The 18,922-nt window shown below is 39.8% G+C and overlaps 1 protein-coding gene across 2 annotated transcripts in view; it reads right to left on the reverse strand.

Moving 5' to 3' along the window:
- Nucleotides 1-18,922, reverse strand: part of UBTD2 (ubiquitin domain containing 2) — a 73,919-nt gene that overhangs the window by 45,621 nt on the left and 9,376 nt on the right. Inside the window, exon 1 of one of the 2 annotated variants that reach the window (XM_047788615.1) lies at nt 10,330-10,456. The exons of the other annotated variant lie outside the window; for it this stretch is intronic. The gene's annotated coding sequence lies outside the window, so the exon portion shown is untranslated. Of the gene's footprint in view, nt 1-10,329; nt 10,457-18,922 lie in introns of those variants that run through there. 2 annotated transcript variants of the gene reach the window in all.

Here is an 18,922-nt window from a genome sequence, read left to right on the forward strand (position 1 = left end):
CTGCAGTGGTGCAGGTTCGATCCCTGGTCTGGTGCAGTGGGTTAAGGACAATAGCATTGCTGCAGCTCTGGTATAAGTCGCAACTGCAGCTTGGATTTGATCCTGGCCCAGGAACTTCCATATGCCACAGGGGCAACAAAAAAATAAATAAATAAATCAGGAGTTCTCTCATGGTACAGCAGGCTAAGGATCTGGTGCTGTCACTGGTGTGGCATGGTTCAATCCCTGGCCCAGGAACTTCCACATGCCATGGGTACAGGCCCCCCCCCCCCAAAAAAGGCACTTTAAAATGACTGTAGGGACTAGGAATCTGTAAAAAGTGAGAAGTTCTCTTGTGGTGCAGCAAGTTAGGTTATTCAACATTGTAACTGCAGGGGCTGGGGTTGCCCCTGTGGTGTGGGGTCACTCCTTGGCCTGGGAACTTCCACACGCCCTGGGCACAGTCAAAAAATATAAATAAAATAAAATAAAAAAGAAGTGAATCCATAACCCAGCTTTACACCTTAAGAAACTAAAATTAAAAAAAAAAAAAGCAAACTAAACCCAAAGCTAGCAGAAGGAAGAGAAGGAAGGTATAAAGATTAGAGATTTAAATTTTAAAAAAGGACAGAAAAACAACAAAAAGATTCAATAAAACCAGGAGTTCCCGTCGTGGCGCAGTGGTTAACGAATCCGACTAGGAACCATGAGGTTGCGGGTTCGGTCCCTGCCCTTGCTCAGTGGGTTAACAATCCAGCATTGCCGTGAGCTGTGGTGTAGGTCCCAGACGCAGCTTGGATCCTGCATTGCTGTAGCTCTGGTGTAGGCTGGTGGCTACAGCTCCAATTCAACCCCTAGCCTGGGAACCTCCATATGCCGCAGGAGCGGCCCAAGAAATAGCAAAACGACAAAAAAAAAAAAAAAGAGTGAGTTGGTAGGTCAAAAAAAAAAAAAGATTCAATAAAACCAAACACTAGTCCTCCAAAAGGATGAACAAAATGGACAAATTTTCAGCTAGATGAAGAAAAAGAGAGAAGGCACAAATAACTAAAATCAGAAATGAAATTACTAAATATCTAAACTTAGAAAGTGCAAATATTAGCACTGGCCTTACAGAAATAAAAAGGATTATGAGAATACTAGAATACTACCACAAATTGAATCACCTAGATGAAATGGACAAGTTCCTACAAATACAAAACCGACAAAACTGACTTAAGAAGAAATAGAAAATCTCAAGAATCCTCCCAACAAAGAAAAGCTCAGGATTAAATGGCTTCACTTACGTATTGGTGTTAATTCTTTAAATTAACACCAATCCTTCTCAGATTCTTCCAAAAAAATAGAAGAGAATTCTAAATCTATGAAGCCAGTATTCCCTAATCACAGCCTGATAAATACAAAAAAAAAACGTAATAATTATAGACCAATATCCCTTAAGAAGATAGACGCAAAAATCCTCAGTATAAATACTTGCAAACTGAATCCAACAACATATGAAAAAGATTATGCAAACCATGACCAAGTGGAATTTATCCCAGAAATGCAAGACTGATTCAGCATAAGCAAATCAATGTAATAGGCCAAATTAATAAAACAAAGAAAAATAAAACCACATAATCACTTCTATGACAGAAAATGCACCTGACAAAACCCAACACTCTTTCATGATAAAACACTCATAAAGCTAGGATGAGATGGGAATTTCTGTGACATGATAATGGTCTTTATGAAATACTCACAGCTAATATCATACTCAAAGAGGAGTATCACACGCCCCATCTCAAGATCAAGAAGAAAAGCTAATTACTGTCTTCTTGTTGTGGAACAAGGGGCATGGGGAGAGGTGGGTTTTATTGTAGAATCAAGAAAAAAAAAAGTTACTATTCTTTGGGAACTCAAATCCCTTTAGTTCAAACATCTTTGAACTATTTAAGAGAATATACAAAAACATCATTTAAATATCTGCAATAATGATAATCGTTAAATACTTGTACTATATACAATGGAAAGAAATTAGTCTTATTTCAAACAAGGAGTTCTATGAGACATTTAAAATCTTAGAGCATGGGAGTTCCCGTTGTGGCGCAGTGGTTAACGAATCCGACTAGGAACCATGAGGTTGCGGGTTCGGTCCCTGCCCTTGCTCAGTGGGTTAACGATCCGGTGTTGCCGTGAGCTGTGGTGTAGGTTGCAGACGTGGCTCGGATCCCGCGTTGCTGTGGCTCTGGCGTAGGCCGGTGGCTACAGCTCCGATTCAACCCCTAGCCTGGGAACCTCCATATGCCGCGGGAGCGGCCCAAGAAATAGCAACAACAACAACAACAAAAAAAAAGACAAAAAAAGAAAAAAAGAAAAATATGGACAATCCAAAAAAACAAATAAATAAATATCATTCTCCACTAAAAGGAACTGGGAGTCCCCAACTAATTCCAGGTAAAATAAAGATGAACCTGGAATATCTTGTTATACAAGAAGTGTTCAAAGAATAATGAAGCCATGTCAAAAGAACACAGAGGTCAGTTTGGAGATGTCCCCACTGGCCAATCTGGTAGAAATTGAGCATCAAAATAAGTAACAACAGTTACAGGTTATACCCTATGTAATAAAAACTGTGAGTCCATAACAATATAAATAAGTAAACAAATAGGGGAGATGCAAGAGCTCTCATATTAAAACGCTGATTAATATAAAAGCAATTACAAAAATCACCATTTGACAACCACCACAATTATTTCAGGAAAGAACTACCAATGAATGCTAAAATTCGTGCTTGTTTGATAAGAAACAATTTTTTTTTTCTGTCTTTTTGCCTTTTTTAGGGCCGCTCCCACAGCATATGGAGGTTCCCAGGCTAGGGATCGAATCGGAGCTGTAGCCACAGGCCTACACCAGAGCCACAGCAACGCGGGATCCGAGCCACGTCTGCGACCTACACCACAGCTCACGGCAATGCTGGATCGTTAACCCACTGAGCAAGGGCAGGGACCGAACCCGCAACCTCATGGTTCCTAGTAGGATTCGTTAACCACTGCGCCACGACGGTAACTCCAAGAAACAAAATATTTACATACACTCATTCTTCCTACCAGATACTTATTACTTGCAGAGGGAAAAACAATAACTTTGCAGGGAAGAAACTTGGTTGACACCATAAGGGATTAAAGTTAACATCACCAGTAATGGGAAAAACAGATATTACATGACTTCTGACATAATGCACCGGACACACAATCTCACTTCTGTGACATTCTTGCCCAGAACGCATAATTATGGAGGAACCTAACTATGAGGAAACAAATTCCAATAGATGAACAATAACTGACATATACTTTTCAAAATGCCAAGGTCACAAAACACAAAAAGTCTCCAGAACTGTTCCAGAGTAAAATAAAGACATATGACAACTGGAGTTTCCTTTGTGGCTCAGCGGTAACGAATCTGACTAGTATCCATAAGGACGCGGGTTCGATCCCTGGCCTTGCTCAGTGAGTTAAAGGATCTGGTATTGCTGTGAGCTGTAGTGTGGGTTGCAGATGCAGCTTGGATCCTGTGTTGCTGTGGCTGTGGCATAGGTCGCAGCTGTAGCTGTGATGAGACCCCTAGCCTGGGAACTTCCATATGCTGCAAGTGCAGCCCTAAAAAGCAAAAAAAAAAAAAAAAATAGTATCCAGATTAAAATAGACTAAACAGATATGACAACCAGAGTTCCTGTTGTGGCTTAGCAGGTTAAGAACCTGACAAAGTGTCCATGAAGATGCCTGTTTGATCCCTGGCCTCACTAAGTGGGCTAAGGATCCAGCGTTGCTGCAAGCTGCATAGGTAGCCCATGTGGCTTAGATCCCGTATTGCTGTGTCTGTGACACAGGCCGGCAGCTGCAGCTCCAATTCGACTCCTAGCCCAGGAACTTCCATGTCCCACAGGTACAGTCCTAAAAAGGGGAGAAAAAAACAAGAGAGCAATAACAACTAAACACAATGCATGACCCTAGATGATTTTCTTTGAATATTAACACAATGATGAAATCTGAATAAAGTCTGTAAATATTAACATTATATCAATATTCGTTTCTTGATTTTGATTACTGAATTGTTGTTATATAAAATAATGTCCTTGTTCTTAGGAAATACATACTAAAGTATTTAGGGGTAAGAGGGTTTACTATAACTTAATCTTAAGTGGCTCAAGAAAATATAAACATTCACATACATGTATATATATAGAAAGAGCATGATAAAACAGATGTGATAAAATGTTAACATTTGGGGAAATCCAGAAGAAGGGTATCAGAACTTCTTTGTCCTATTTTTGCAACTTTTAAGTATGATGCTATTCTAAAAGTTAAAAAAAAAAAAAAAAGCGAGGGGTGGGTGGGCAGGGATAAAAACAACAAGGTCCTACTACATATAGCACAGGGAACTATATCCAACTTCCTGGGACAGGCCATGATGGAAAAGAATATAAATGTGTATGTGTGTGTGTGTGTATATGAATCACTTTGCTGTGCAGCAGAAATTGGCACATTATAAATCTACCATTACCCTTTGATAATCCCTTGGATACAGATTTGGGATTCGGTAGAGCAACCACAATATTAATTTAGATTTCACTTGGCCCCTAAGTCCCATGGCACCCTAAGGGTTCTGTGTTTCTAGACGGAATTAGACCCTCTGAGATTTTCCCTGACCAATTCGAAATTCTTCAAGAAAAGGAAGCAAAGTTCCTGGAAGCATTTTGAAAACCCCCCAGAGAATGTCCCTGCTACTCTGTTACTTCATGGATGGAAGTAGCAGTTTATCAAAAATGTTGCTTTTCTCAGAAAAAATAAGTCAACAGAGAATGCATACTCTGGTGCAGCAACTGGGCAGAGTCCCATTTGATCCTCTCAGTAAATCTAATGTAAATGCCATCTGAAAATGAAGAAATAAACTTAAAAAAAAAAAAAAACCCAAAACCAAAAAAACCACGACAGCCCAAAGATCATGCAACTAAATGGTAAAATGGGGTTCAAACCCAGACTAACTCCAAGGTTCATATTCTTAGCCACTAGGACTATACTGTCTCATGGCTTTAAGAATTACTAGAATAAATGTTCGACATGGTCCAAGACTTTCATCTACCCTCACGAATTTAAAACTATATGCTCAATCCAACTCCAGGGGCCTGGGGTTCCATGAGGTTTCAAAGGTGTGAACCAGTGCTTAAGATGGCATAGCAACTTGGCATTGATCTGAAGTGCCCAAACAATATACTATTTCCCAGACAGGACACACCAATTACTAAAAGCATGTTGGTGCCTGCCCCAAGCCCAAGTGCCAAAATTAGTACTAAGGGTTTCCTGAGAAAGACACTCTAGCAGTCCATACAATTCTTCATTCAAGATGGTTTCCCTTTTCAATCTGAAAAGTTTCCTTTGCATGAGAAATTCTAATGTTTTTAAGAGCCTATCAAAAATGTGTGTAAACACACTTTACTTGAAACTGCGTTCATCTGCCAAGTCCTTCTCCTTGAATGGGTTTCTAAGGGCAGTCAAAAACATGCTTGCTTTTAAGAACAGATAAAAATCCAAGGGGAGTTATCTGTGACGCCTCATACTGGGGATTGGGCATTGTCACTACGTCTGCTTGGGTTCGATCCCTGGCCAGGAATTTCCTATTTTGGCTTGTCCAAGATTTTGCCACAAAAATCCATAAAGCAGAACTGGGATTCAAACATCAAATTCTCTACCAAGTTATGGGAGTTCCCGTCATGGCAAAGCGGAAACAAATCCGACTAGGAACCATGTGGTTGCGGGTTTGATCCCTGGCCTCACTCAGTGGGTTAAGGATCTGGTATTGCCGTGAGCTGAAGTGTAGGCCAGCAGCTACAGCTCCGATTCCACCCCTAATCTGGGAACCTCCACATGATATGCCGAGAGAGCGGCCCTAAAAATTGAAGGAAAAAAAAAAAACCAAAAACCTCTATCAAGTTATAAAGAAAGTAATATTTTGATGCAATCAAAGTAACAAAAACTACTAGAGGAGTTCCGCCTCACTCAGCAGGTTAAGGATCTAGTATTGCTGTAAGCTGTGGTATAGGCTGGCAGTGGCAACTCCAATTCAACCCCTAGCCTGGGAACTTCTATATGCCTTGGGTGCAGCCCTCAAAAGAAAAGCAAGAAAAACTACTAGAAAGTGTACTGCCTTTGGGTTGGATTCATGGGAAAAGAGATACATACTGGATGTCATGTAATCCCTCTAAAATCGCATCTATGGCTATCACCATTATAAAAACCCAAGTTTTACTCTTAGTTTATTTAACTCAACTGTTCAGAAGGAAGTACTGTCAATAACAGAAATATTTTATTTTTGCAAACTGCCCAATTATAGCAGAGTATTCCTTTGTTTCACTTTGCACTGCATTTTCTCAAATTAAGTCCTGGGGCATGCATCTCTCACATCATTGTGGTAGTCCACTAATTCCTAACTTTTAAAACAACCAAGTCGATTTAAAAAAAAAAAAAAAAACTTACAAACCTCCCATGATAAAAAATAACAAGAACATTCTCAGAAGTTCCCATGTGGTGCAGTGGGTTAAGGATCTGGCATTGCTGCAGCTGTGGCGCAGGTCACAACCGCAGCATGGGGGTCAATCCCTGGCCCAGGAACTCCCACATGCCACAGGTGTGGCCAAAAAAAAAAATAATAATAATAATAATAAATAAACACTGACATTCTCATTACATCCCAAAGGTAGAACACAGTAAAGTCAAATTCTAGAAGCTGAGGCTGTGACCTCAAAAAGCATGTCACAATTTCTCTAAACGAACACATTTTTGCTCTCATTCTCTTTTTTATACACACAGCCATATATTCTGAGTTAAAAGGATGTACAGCAAAATGTTTGTTAGGTCATGGGATAAATTTTTTCTTAAATACGCTTTTGGACATGTAAAATTTTTTCGGTTTTTAGAAAGCTTTAAAAATGACCTTAAGTTAGGAGTTCTTGCTGCAGCACAATGAGATCTCTGGAGCATCTCCGCAGCACCTCTAGAGAACTGGGACGCAGGTTTGATCCCTGGCCCAGCACAGTGGGTTAAGGATCCAGCATTGCCACAGCTGTGGCGTAGGTACCAACTGTGGTTCAGATCAGATTCCTGGTCCAGGAACTCCATGCCCCGAAGTGGCAAAAATTAAAAAAAAAAAAAAAAAAAAGACCTGGAGATCCCCTCATGGCTCAAGGGCAACAAGCCTGACTAGTATCCATCAGGACCTAGGTTTGATCCCTGGCCATGCTCAGTGGGTTAAGGATCCGGTGTTGCTGTGAGCTGTGGTTTAGGTCACAGGTGTGGCTCAGATTCCGTGTTGCTACGGCTGTGGTGCAGACCAGCAGTTACAGCTCCAATTGGACCCCTAGCTGGGAACTTCCATATGCCACAGATTCAGCCCTAAAAAGACCAAAAAAAAAAAAAAAGACCTTAAGTTAGAAAGAATTCATCCCAAACATGTTCTTGTATAAAACAAGAGATTGTATATAATATATATAGTACACATAGTTTTTATGTACTTATGTGTACGTTGTATATGTGTATACACAGTTTATGTTGTACACATATTGTATGTACAATGAACATAACAGAATAAGCATGTTATATATAAGAAATCAAAAACGTTATCCTCTTTTCTTATTTGGAAGGCAAAAGTGATCTTACAAGTGCTCTAGTCTGAACTTCTAACCAGGTATTGATTCAGTTTTACAATGTTGTAAGTAGCTTTCAGATTGTATCAGGAGTAAATGCAAAGATATTGTTAATCAATACTTTCCTATTTTAAAACTATATAGAATCTCTCCCAAGATTTTATTACAAAAATAAATTGCCAATGTTTTTTATACTTCCTACTTATTATTAAATCAGAACTATTTCTCAATGGAAACTTAATTTTTTCTACATCTTTTTTTATTAGAGTATAGCTGATTTACAATGTTGTGCCAATTTCTGCTATAGAGCATCATACATATATATACATTCCCCACCCCCCTTTTCTTTTTAGGGCTGCACCTGCAGCATATGGAAGTTCCCAGGCTAGGGGTAGAATTGGAGCTGCAGCTGCTGACGTACACCACAGCCGCAGCAACATGGGATCTATGCAGTTTGCAGCACCGCTGGGTTCTTAACCCACTGAGGGAAGCCAGGGATCAAACCCGCATCCACATGGATACTAGTCAGGTTCTTAATCCCCTGAACCACAATAGGAACTCACTAAATTCCCTTTGTTATGTTATCTTCCATCATGGTCTAGCCCAAGAGACTGGACATAGTTCCCTGTACTGTACAGGAGGAACTAACTGCTTATCTATTCTTTTCTTTTTTTGTCTTTTTAGTGCCACACTCAAGGCACGTGGAGGTTCCCAGGCTAGGGGTCCAAATGGAGCTGTAGCCGCCGGCCTACACCACAGCCACAGCAACATGGAATGTCTGCAACCTACACCACAGGTCACGGCAACACCAGATCTTTAACCTACTAAGCGAGGCCAGGGGTCGAACCTGCGTCCTGATGGATACTAGTCAGGTTCGTTAACCATTGAGCCACCAATGAGGGAAACTCCTGCTTATCTATTCTGAAAGTAAGTTTGCATCTACTAACCAAAAATTCCTACTCCCTCCCCTCTCCCCTTTGGCAGCCACATGTTTATTCTCCATGTCAGTGAGTCTGTTTCTGATTTTTCTCTATGTCTTATTTTTTAATTTCCCTCAATGTTTCATCTGAAAACTTCTTTTTCTTCCTTCTCTGATAAACGGTGAAACTTCCTGTCCCAAAGTGAAAAACCTGTACCACTGAAATATAAATTCTGTTCCTATTTATTATTCCCTTCTCAAAATGGTGAAGGATTACCGGTGATAGAACACTTTTTTCAGTCATTTGCTTGCGCTATGCAGTTATGCTTCAATTTCTCATCAGTACATTTGGTGCTGGTACATAGAAAACAAAAACACAAGCACCAGTTTTCTATCCCATGATGGATCCAAAGCAAAAAGAACCTATTTTCTACCCCATGATGTATCCAATGCAAAAAGACAGCCCCCTTCTTGCTTACAAGAGTATTTATTATATTTTATTACAAATGAGCAATTTTCCCCATTCTCAGAGCTTTTGTTACAGCTTAAGTGCCTTATTTAATGTCCATTCCAGAAATATCAGGTATCGTTTGTTTCCTCAAGCTCCTTTTCATTATGTCCTACTTGTCGTATGTACTGGCACATCTCAACTTTTCACTTCAAAATTATGAGAATTTAAAGGGCATATAAACTACTCTGAGTCATAAGAGAGAGAGAAGTATACATAACAGGATGCAATCAACACAAACCAAGAGCCACAAAAATCAAATTCACAGAAGGGTTTGTTCAGCGGACCCTGTGTGTTAATTTTTGGCAACACAACAATGACCAAAGGCCCCAAAGCTTAAACCATCAGTTAAAATTACATTTCCAGGATAAATGAAGCCCAAGGCAAAAATGTATTGGTGACTCCCCAGCCAAAAAAAAAACCCCTCTAATAATGAAACCATATTATGGGCCTACTATAGGTTCTCTTCTCCCCACTTCTGAGTGAGACACTCCAAGTGATGGATGGTTTCAGTTCCTCAGCTATAAAACCAGTTGGTGGTTCCAAGTGTCCACATGCAGATATTATAAGTACTGATACGAATTCACTTCTGGGTTCCAAGCCCCGTCCTTAAACTGCTGGATACACCAATCAGAGTGAACTTTCATGTAACCTCCTTCAACTCAGTCCTCAGGACACTCACCAATTTCTATTTGAGGCAGATATTCTAATTCTCCACTGAGGATGGAACACAGGCCTAGAAAAACTTTCTGAAGTTTTCTTCAAATTAGACAAAGTCTTCTTTTCTTTTCTCTCTTTTTAAGGCCGCACCTGTGGCATACAGATGTTCCCAGGCTAGGGGTCGAATCAGAGCTGTAGCTGCGGGCCTAGGTCACAGCCACAGCAACTCAGAACCGAGCCGCATCTGCGACCTACATCACAGCTCGTGGCAAGGCCAGATCCTTAACCCACTGAGCAAGGCCAGGGATCGAACCCATGAACTCATGGATGCTAGTTAACTGCTGAGCCACTACAGAAACTCCAAAGCCTTCTTTTCTTAAATTTTAAGGCCCTCAAGGAAATTTGTTTCCCCACAGAGTTCAACTACTAAATTCAAGTCAAGATAACAGTATAGGGGCACAAAAGATAAACAAGGTTATCACATTTTTATTTTATCCAGTTGGATAATTTAGATCTTAGCTGAAAATTCCTATCTTGTGAGATGCAATATAGCGTCTTGACTAATATCAAAGACAATTTACCCACCTCATTTTTACAGCCACCATCTTCATTTTGGAGCATGAGCATAAGGGTCCTTAAGAATCACATTTCATTAACTTCAACTCAACTGTGTTTACTGCCATGAAGGAAAACACTCTCACACACACTTCTGCTGTAAAGAAAGAAAAGTCAACCAAAACCCTCACCATCTGTGGAGAGAATACCAAATTGGAAAACAGAAAACCATCCCTAAAGTTTGGGCTACTCTTTTTATTCCTTAATCAGATCAAAACTTCTCTGTGCCTCAGTTTCCTCCCTTATAAAATGGCAATATTAACATCGACTTTCCTTAAATTCAAAGAGTCCCTGTAAGAATCAAGAAAATGTACATGAAGATTTTTTAGAAACCAAAATTACAACAAAGAATGTATTGCAATCATGGTTCTTCTCACATATTTGTTAATTATATATCTACAAACCTTAAACTGAAAAGCCATTACTTAATGACTTTATTAAGATTTACTCATTCAACAAATATTATTATGATCCTATTAGCTATGTGCCACTGTGCCAGACCCCACTGATACTTACATATAAGTTTAAGAATGTCAGTTTTAAGTCAACTATACCCCAATTAAAAAAAAAAAAGTCACACAGGTGTACGCAATGTATATTTTTTGTGCAAATAACATACAAAGGGAGATTTTAATAAGTAAAAATAGGACAAAGTATGAAATATATTTGCATTGCTAGTTATAAAATTAAACATATATGTTGTGTTATATTTGCATTAAATCTGCATAAATTTCCACCCAAAACACAATACTCTTTATAGTTTTTGCATGCCTTTTTTTTTTTTTTTTTTGTCTTTTTAGGGCCATACCCGTGGCATATGGAGATTCCCAGGCTGGGGGTCTAATTGGAGCTGCTGCCACTGGTCCACAGCCACAGCAACACCAGATATGAGCCACCTATACCACAGCTCACAGCAATGCGGGATCCTTAGCCCACTGAGCCAGGCCAGGGATCGAACCCGCAACCTCATGGTTCCTAGTTGGATTCGTTTCTACTGCGCCACAATGGGAACTCCTATAGTTTTTGTATGGAATAATATGGTTTAGAAAATAACAGTCTTGGCCCTCAGAGTGACATGAGTCTTCAGTAAACTTCAAGGAGCAGTTTCATCCTACAAGTTGTCCTCAGACTTAGCCGTCTTCCGATATCCCTCAAAATGTCTGCTCAAAAATACCTAAAACACCTAAATTCAGACAATTCTTAAATGGTGTCTTGATTATACCCTGTTTAATATAATACTTTATAGGCTGCACATGAAACCTCTGACTTCTGCTGCATTCAATATAAGCACAGGATCAGCTTAAGAACAGCCTAACATAATTCCATTTGGCTGGGTGGGCTTTAAGTATAATTAACCCTCTTCTCATATGCAAAGTAATCCAAATCACCATTAGGTTTGCTAAGGATGACAGAATACACAAATAAATACAAAATAAGTGGGGAGACTTTAACAAGCACATTAGATTACTGCCTCCTTCATCAAATAAGCAAATAATCTATCCGAGTTAATTATCATGAGGAAAGTCTCTAAAGATAACAGACCATTGTACAACTAAGGAAATAGTTGTACAATATATGACAGTACAGTAGTTCACATTACTATAAAGTAATTCCACCCAGGAGTTCCCACTGTGGCACAAAAGAATCTGTGGCACCTTGGGAGTGCTGGGATGCAGCTTCAATCCCTGGCCCCAGCACAGTGGATTAAGGATCCAGCAATGCCTCAGCTGGAGTTTAGGTGTAACTACAGCTCAGATCTGATCCCTGGCCTGGGAACTCCATATGCCATGAGGCAGCCCAAAAAGAAGATAGATAAATAGATAAATTTCACCCCCCCCACAAAAAAAAAAAAATGAAATTACTAAAGCCAAGTAGTTAACTTTTCATTCTCTAAGTAATAAAGTATTCACAACTATTCACTGATTACTTCACTTATTCAATCAGCAACTATGTAATGCATATGTGCCAGGAACTAAACTCGTATCTACTAGGGACCCAGTAAAGAAGAAACGAGAAAAGGCTCCTGACCTCACAGAGCTTACAATATTATAGAGGAAGGCAGGAAATAAATAAGTAAACAATTCACTAAAGCAATTGAAAAAATAAAACATGGAGAGAGACCAAACTATTTTTTTTTTTTTTTAAAGAGGGCCGCACCCAGGGCATATATAGAAGTTCCCAGGCTAGGGGTCAAGTTGGAGCAGTAGCTGCTGGCCTATGCCACAGCCACAGCAACACCAGATCCGAGTTGCGTCTGCAACCTACAGCACAGCTCACAGCAATGCTGGATCCTTAACCCACTGAGTGAGGCCAGGAATCACACCCGCATCCTCACGGATACTAGTCAGATACGTTTCTGCTGTGCCACAACAGGAACTCTGGGATAAAAACGGAAATTACGCATAAGACTCTTCTAAGACCTAGTCACATGGTTGCAAAGAACTCAAGAGAACAAAACAAACACCTGCTTCAGAGCTTCACAAACATAAACAATTTTGAAAAATATACTTTTGCTTTTTTTAAGAAACGTAATAAAAAGTACCACACATTAAATGATAAATTTCAAACATAAAGACCACCATGAAACATGTTAGCTCATACTGCTGGGTCAAACTGATCATGGGTTCACTGGAATAATGCTTCTCTTGCCATCTCTATGCATATACTAAACTCAAGGAACTTTATGTAACTGTGTCACTGATTGGGAAAACCACACCTCCGCATCTACCTTTTTTTTGTTTTCCTCTTTGGTTTTTGGCTGCACTAATGGCATGTGGCAGTTCCCAGGCTAGGGACAGAACCTGGGCCACAGCTGCAGCAATGCCGGATCACTGCACCACAAGGAAACTTCCTACATGTACCTTTTATTAATGCAAGCACATCCATGTCCACTCGTGTAAAACAGCACAAGCGAATGAACACACTAATACAGCACATGAATGTCTGGGTTTCATTAAATGCCAAGCAATCTCAGATGCACCTAACTCAGTATATACTCTCCTCATTAAAAATTAATTGAACAATGCGGAGTGAAAATATAAACTGCAGCAGTGCATGACATAATGTTAGTGTTTAAGTTCTGAGTATAGATGATAGTCTTAGTAATTCAAACTTTTAAAAAATCTACAGAATTTCTTGAGGCTCTAAATCATTTCTTTTTTTAGTGACTCTATAAAATAAAAATAAATGCTAAGACATATGTTCATATTCAATGTAAGGTATACCTTTAAAAAGTTGGAATCTACTTATTTCATCCTACATGCTCATTTTATAGATGAAAACAAAACAGGAAGTCAAGTAACTTAATTTAAGGTCATAACAGGGAACAGAGGTAGAACCAGAACTCAAGAATTCTAACTCCCAGATCTTTTCGTTACATTATATGGTCCTATTTAACAAAGTTTTAGTTGTAGAATTAAGTAAGGCTTCTATTAGGAAAATACTGGAGTTCCCTGGTGGTTAAGGGCTTGGCCTTGTCACAACTGTGGCTCGGGTTCAACCCCAGCCCAGAAGTTCCACATGCCAAAGGAAACTACTACTTTGTCCCATTATAAAGCAAAGATGTGTTTCACACAATTGTTAAATGAGCCTAAAAGATTGTGAGAGAACTGAAGTCTCTGTTCTGGGTCCAATGCAGCTTATCTGAGAAGATAAATAATATAAAAAAGAACCATGAGAGAAAGGTTTTGTAAAAATGGAGGAGTGGGTGTGGATCAAAGGGTACAAACTTTCAGATTTAAGAGGCATAGGTTATGAAGATCTAATGTTCAGTAGGTGACTATTAAAACACAGTACTGTATGCGTGAAAGCTGCTGAGAATGGATCTTAAGCATTCTTACAACTAAGAAGTGTCAATTGCTTTGACCTGGGTGATAGTTCTACAATGTATATATCAAATGGTGGCACTGTATACTTTAAATACGTACAACTGTATTTGTCAATTATTCCCCAATAAAGTTGGGTGATGGGGGGGAAATGAAAGAAGAATAAGCACTAAAGAAAAGTACTATGACGTTCAGAGGTTGGCAGGTTTATTTCTGGGCAGAAAAAAAAAAGAAAAAAAGGCTCGTACTTATTCAGTAATGAAAAATTATCCCAGTGCTGGAAGTTAGCAGAAAAAAACTAGGAAAAGTTTAGACTTTGGATCTACTGTAGGCCTAGAAAGTAAGACTCATATGTACTCTGTTAGAATTAGATGTACCTCATTTCCAATCCAAAGCAAATAGAGGCTATAAGAATACACTAAATGACACCACTGGAAAACAATCAGACAAATCCAGATGGTGGTACGTTATGTAAGACTCTTCAAAAAGTCAATGTCATAGGGAAGTAAAGAGGGGGAGGCATTCTAGATTTAAAAAGATTCAAGAGACAAAAGCAATGTCTAAATGCAGAGTAGATCCTATTTTGAAAAGAATAGCTGTAAAAGATATTTTGGGGACAATTGGGAGATTCTGATTATGGATTAGATTTTAGGGAATAAGAGTTAATCTTCTTAGAAGTGATAACGGTATTGTTGTTAAGGATGGGAGAACAGCTTTATTTTTAAAAGATGCTTGTTGGAGTTCCCGTCTTGGCCCAGTGGTTAAAGAATCCGACTAGGAACCACGAGGTTGCAGGTTCCATCCCTGGCCTTGCCGTGAGCTGCGGCGTAGGTTGCAGACGAGGCTCGGATCCCGCATTGCTGTGGCTCTGGCATAGGCTGGTGGCTACAGCTCTGACTGGACCCCTAGCCGGGGCACCTCCATATGCCGTGGGAAGCAGCCCTAGAAAAGGCAAAAAAAAAAAAAAGTGCATGTTAATGTGTCATGAGGTCTGTACTCACTTCCAGTTAAGCAAATGTACACAAACACACATATTTGTTTAATCTAAGTGACGGGTATTCAAGTGTTTGTACTAGTCTTTCAACTTTTCAACATGTTTGAAAATTGTCCTTAAAAATATTTTAAAAAGAATTAGATATGGAGTTCCCATTGTGGCTCAGCAGAAACAAACCCAACTAGTGAAACAAACCCATGAGGATGCAGGTTCAATCCCTGGCCTCACTCAGTGGGTTAAGGCTCTGGCATTGCCATGAGCTGTGGTGTAGGTCACTGAGGCGGCTCGGATCCTGAGTAACTGTGGCTGTGGTGCAGGCTGGCAGCTGCAGCTCTGATTTGACTCCCTAGCCTGGAAACTTCCATATGCTGCACCTGTGGCCCTAAAAGAAAAAAAAAAAAATTAGATAGAACATTGATGAAGATGATCTAATCTATTTTTCAACAATTTTTTTTGTTCTTCAAGAGAAACTGTGCCAAAAGTATCATGGCTAACGCGAGCCTTTTCTCAAGAGGTTAAAACTCAGACAGGTGTGCAGAATCTTAACCCAAACTCTTTATATACGGCAGAAAACTGGAACCCAAGAGACAATGACTGAACTGCGACTTAACACAAATATGTGTACATAAAAAAGTTAACCACATATTTTATGCTTAATATATAATAACCCTATTAAAACTAAAAAGGAATTAATCTTTTAAAGACTATATAACAAACCAGTACATCAGAATGTTGTATAAAATAACCTCAGCGTACTGGATTTCCCGTCATGGCTCAGTGGTTAACAAATCCAACTAGGAACCATGAGGTTGCGGGTTCGGTCCCTGCCCTTGCTCAGTGGGTTAAGGATCCGGTGCTGCCGTGAGCTGTGGTGTAGGTTGCAGACGAGGCTCGGATCCCGCGTTGCTGTGGCTCTGGCGTAGGCCGGTGGCTACAGCTCTGATTCGACCCCTAGCCTGGAAACCTCCATGTGCCACGGAAGCGGCCCAAGAAATGGCAAAAAGACAAAAAAAAAAAAAGTAATAACTTCAGAGTATAGCAATAAATAGAAATTATTTTAATGGTCCCCCCCCCCAAAATTTTCAAAAACCACTTAGCTATCATTACATATAATACTGTCATAACTTGGCCTATTGATTATGGCCATTATGTATTCCAAAATTTGACAGCATACCTTAATAACTTCACATTTCACCTATCCCTGCCACAAGCTTCTTACCAGTCCCTTCGAATGCCATGTTTTTTCATATTTCTATACAACTAATTTCCTCGGCACACAATGCCCTTCTGCCTTTTTTTCACCTACTGCACATTCAAGGCCAACTTCTTTTTTTTTTTTTTTGGTCTTTTTGCCATTTCTTGGGCCGCTCCCGCAGCATATGGAGGTTCCCAGGCTAGGGGTCGAATCAGAGCTGCAGCTGCCAGGCTACGCCAGAGCCACAGCAATGCAGGATCCGAGCTGCGTCTGCAACCTACACTACAGCTCACGGCAACGCCGGATCGTTAACCCACTGAGCAAGGGCAGGGATTGAACCTGCAACCTCATGGTTCCTAGTCGGATTCGTTAACCACTGCGCCACGATGGGAACTCCTAGGCCACCTTCTTATACCACCTCTTCAGTGAAGCTTTCTGACACCGTTCCCCACTACTCCTTGAACTTTCATAATATTTTTTTCATTGCTGTACAGACTTTTAAAACTTTTCCTAATTAGGCGTGCCCTGGTGGCCTAGTGGTTAAGGACTCAGCACTGCCGCTACTATGCCTCGAGTTTGAGCCCTGGCCTGGGAACTTCTGCATGTTGCAGGCATGGCCAAATAATTTTTCTTCATAATTATTTAAATGTATGATTCCTTCATTAGACTATAAGCTACTTGGTATCACAGAGCAAGCCTAATTTAAACATTCACTGTTAGCTTCAAGTGCTGGCAATCAGAAATAACAGAAGCTATTTTTAAAAGTTTCAGGAAGAACTATCCTCTTTTTCTTTTTGTCTTTTTAGGGCCGCTCCTGCGGCATATAGAGGTTCCCAGACTAGGGGTCTAATTGGAGCTATTGCCGCTGGCCTACACCACAGCCACAGCAACACCAGATATGAGCCAAGTCTGCGACCTACACCACAGCTCACGGCAATGCAAGATCCTTAACCCACTGAGCCAGGCCAGGGATCAAACCCACAACCTCATGGTTCCTAGTCGGATTCATTTCTGTTGCGCCACGACAGGAAAAATAAACTGTTTGCCCTGAGTTGAAAGTGAGTTTATCATGAAGCAGACTGATAACTTAAATGACATGGACTATTTGTTACTCTGCCCCTCTGATGCTCCTCACATAGCCCACAAGCATGAAACTATCTGAACAAATGCAAAGAAGCAATCTGATCTTGCTTATACCTACGAGCCAGTTATATAATAAAGGCAAAAAATTTTTAAGAAGGGTTTCTTGTGAGGGTAGTAAGAACTTAATCAGAAAAGCCCAAAAGTCACTAGTTCATTACTTAGTCAAGTCTTGAGAAAATGTGCACCATTAAGACTTCACACTAAAATAAAATTCACATAAAATTACTTCTACATGTAAATACTTCTTTTTCTTAGACGTCTACCTTCAACAGAAATTTCTTTTCTAAAAATAGAGCTATAATGGAAACTTCTAGAAGTTGTATTGCAAACATGCAAAAATATGGCACTACAATACCCAGGTATACACACTCAGCAATATTTAACCTCTCATGTCAATATATGGAATATATCAAAAACCGAACTTGATTCTTGCTGCCTACAAGTCAAAGGAGCTGATGTAAGGTGAGTACACGCTTGATTGTTCTTGGCCAACACACATGCATCTTTAAGTACATACGCGTTAATAAAGTCTCAACCTATGGTCCTTGAACTACCACTGAATCATGAGGAGCTTGCTGGTAGCCTAGTACTGCCCAACAGGCAGAAGTAGAAAGCTGGGTGGGGATGGTGAGGGGCAGCAGGAAGAATCAGGTGCAGGGGTCCACCAAATGAAGATTGGACCATTCAGGTGGCCTGCAGTAAGGAAAAATGACTCACTGGATCAGCAACTGACCATCATGCCCAATTAATATGATCATGCTGCTTACAAAAATCAACCTAATGCTTTCTTGCAACTAGAAGAACGCATTTTGGTCAAAAACCACAAGAAAGATAAATAATTCACTAACATAAAGGCAAAAGTTCCTTATTACTGTTATTAACACTCAATCATCCTCATTAGGAGACTCACCTGGGTCTAACACTATTAGCAAGGCACTGCCAAAGCTCTGCATTTACAGCAAGAAAATCTGATTTAAAAATAAAATCCACTGATTACAATTTCTCCATAAGAAGAATTCAGTGGATTAAGAATCCAGTGTTGTCACTGCAGCAGCCCAGGCCGCTGCTTTGGTTCGTGTTCCCTGAACCCGGAAGTTCCCTAGCTCAGGACTTTAACATGCTACAGGCATGGCCAAAAAAAAAAAAAAAAAAAAATCCATAAGAAAAGACAAGTGTTACAGACTAGGGTTATCAAAAATTAAAGGAATGAAGATTCCTATCATTTCTAATGGCTTAAATCTTCTATCCATACGATATAACATAACAACTGATTTCTAAATATAAAATGAGAGATAGAAAAACAGCCCATTTAATATCCATAATGAGAATCTTTATTTTTTTTTTAATTTATTTTTGTCTTTTTGCCATTTCTTGGGCCGCTCTCACGGCATATGGAGGTTCCCAGGC

The sequence above is a fragment of the Phacochoerus africanus genome, chromosome 1 (genome assembly GCF_016906955.1).
Source record: "Phacochoerus africanus isolate WHEZ1 chromosome 1, ROS_Pafr_v1, whole genome shotgun sequence".
Taxonomy (NCBI): Eukaryota; Metazoa; Chordata; class Mammalia; order Artiodactyla; family Suidae; genus Phacochoerus; species Phacochoerus africanus.